Source organism: Euprymna scolopes, chromosome 46 (assembly GCF_053919585.1).
Source record: "Euprymna scolopes isolate OS-2025 chromosome 46, ASM5391958v1, whole genome shotgun sequence".
In the NCBI taxonomy this organism is placed as follows: Eukaryota; Metazoa; Mollusca; class Cephalopoda; order Sepiida; family Sepiolidae; genus Euprymna; species Euprymna scolopes.
This window is the reverse complement of record NC_136527.1, coordinates 105,479,785-105,482,284: the sequence shown is the minus strand read 5'-3', so window position 1 is coordinate 105,482,284 and position 2,500 is coordinate 105,479,785. Positions and strand designations below refer to the sequence as shown.

Below are 2,500 nucleotides of genomic sequence, written 5' to 3'. Positions count from 1 at the left end.
TCTTTTTAACACGGATTCCAGTAACTTACTCGGTCCTGAATATGACCTAAAACTATATCCGATGGTGAGGCCCCCACCTTGCAGGCCTTAGGGAGAGTGGAGCCACCCTTTGATTGCCATTGCTCCCAGGTCCACTCTGACCCGGAGTGGTAGCACCTGTTAGGGTCCCAACCATGGGTTAAATAGATTACGACTTAAAAAACAAATATACTATATTAAAAAAATCGTTCTTCAAAATCACCAGATTCGGCATTAAATAACCTGAAAAGGGTTGATATGCCGTAAAACAAAACAACCAACCAACCAACCAGTAACTTACTCATGACGCACAGGAGACTTTTAGGTCTGTACTGAGAGGGAGATGACAGACGGAGATCAGAACGTTGATGATGGAAAGATAGCAATTTATAATATATTATTACGTAGTGATTACGGTACAATTTCACAAGCCATTGATCCGCCATTATTATTTTGAAATGTAACTTAAACAAGGGAAGTAACTGTTTATTATTTCAAGTAAAACTTGCAATTATTTCAAAAACTATTTTCATTAATAATTAATTTTCGACTTTATAATTTTTCCTAATTCTTGGATATTTTACTAATTTCGACGTGGCAAGTAAGTAAATACCATTGGTTTACATTGAAATTCATTATTTCGATTCATGTTCTTCTTCTGAACAAAACCAAGTACGTCCAAGGATGGAATACTGTTGCTATATCTGGGCAGGAGCTGCTAAAAACAGCCTATCCTGCCTTGACAGAGTACAAAATAGACTTCGGGGCTTAGTGGGGGATGCCCTTTTCTCTACCCTGCAACCTCTCTCCCACAGAAGAGACGTTGCGAGCCTGTCCTTGTTTTATCGTTATTTCCATGGCAGATGCTCGTCTGAACTCCAATCTCTGGTCCCCCCTCGCCAATCTTTCACAAAAAACACCCGTCTAGCTGAATCCACTGTGAAAAATTTCCCCCACTCTATATCTGTGCCTAAATCAAAACGTGGATTCCATGAACAAAGCTTCTTTCTTAGAACTGCACGCCTGTGGAACTCTGTTCCGTCTGCCTGCTTCCCTCCGAACTACAACTTGGATGTCTTCAAGTCCAATGTTAACAAATTCCTAATGAACCGCCCCCTTAAGTAAACACTTCAGCAAATCACTAACGTAATGTACTTGCAATAACCCTTATCCCTGAGTGGCTTTCGGGCCTTAATAAGTGGTGATCACTGTGTAAAAAAAAAAACAAAAAAAAACAACATTCGATGAAGTTAAGATTTTTAAAGATTTAAAAAAAATCATTAGTGTAATTGTTTTAGTACTAGTTGTATGAGGACATTGGCTTGTTTTTTTGGTTTTTTTAACGGAGGGGGGTGTATTACTATACACATAGATTCGAAAAAGTTGTCACAAAACAAATATATAACAAATAAATGTTATCAAAGTCAAGATAAGTTACTTTTCTACCAAACTGGATACTTTTTTAGTGTTTCGATTTAATGTAACATATTTATTCAGCGCGAAAAACTTACAGTGTTTACCAATGTATTTGAAAATTTAAAGTGGCGCTGGACTCTGTTAAACACGGTAAGTTTGTGAAATTGAGTTAAGAATAAGAAATACTATACAAAATACTGTCAGAAACTCACTGAATATATGCCAGCCTATTTCACGGTAACATATTAAGCGAGTTTTTAACAGTATTTTGTATAGTTTTTATTTTTAACTAATTTTCCCAAACTTACCGTGTTCAAGAGAAAGTCGACCGCCATTTTAAATTTTCCAATACATCGGTCAACACTGTGTCTTTTTCGAGCTGAATAAACCTGTTATATTAAATAAAACACTATAAAAGTATCCAGTTAGGTAGAAAAGTAACTTATCTTGCCTTTGGTAACATTTATTTGTTATATATTTGTTTTTTTTTTTGACAACTTTTTCGAATCTATGTGTACAAATCCTAGAAGAGTAACTTATATTGTCTTCGGTAGCATTTATTTGTTATATATTTGGTGTTTTTGACAACTTTTTTGAATCTATTTGTATAGTAATACAAACCCTTTTTTCTTCGTGTGTGTGTGTGTGTGTGTGTGTGTGTGTGTGTGTGTGTGTGTGTGTGTGTGTGTTGTCGATTTTAAACCCCCTTTAATACTTAACCCACAAATAAAACCCCCAAGGCAAGAGAAATTAGTCCAAGCAGTACCGAAACTGAAAACCGTCTCGAACTGTTGAAAGCGTATTCCGTGCGATACTGGAAGAAGCCGATGACCTCCATTCCGTTTGCACTTTTGAATTCCGCCATTTTAAAATTCTTCTCAAATCGGTCAACGTACGGCTCGATGCTAACATTCCCGGCGTAAGGCTGGCTAAACAAGTAGAATTGATACGTAAACTCTCCTGTATCTTTTGGGGGTTTCGGCCCTTTGTACGGAATGGCGTCTTTTTCTCCACTCGAAGTACCATTCACCAGCAGGTCTTTTGGTATGTCCGCTTTTAACCAGTG

The 2,500-nt window shown here is 37.1% G+C and overlaps 1 long non-coding RNA gene across 1 annotated transcript in view; it reads right to left on the bottom strand.

The window, feature by feature from the left end:
- The window catches only part of LOC145270843 (uncharacterized), a 145,432-nt gene that overhangs the window by 2,635 nt on the left and 140,297 nt on the right, over nucleotides 1-2,500 (bottom strand). Inside the window, exon 2 of the long non-coding RNA XR_013865594.1 lies at nucleotides 1-2,500. This exon is cut by the window's left edge and continues 2,635 nt beyond it; it is cut by the window's right edge and continues 323 nt beyond it. This is a non-coding gene — a long non-coding RNA (uncharacterized LOC145270843).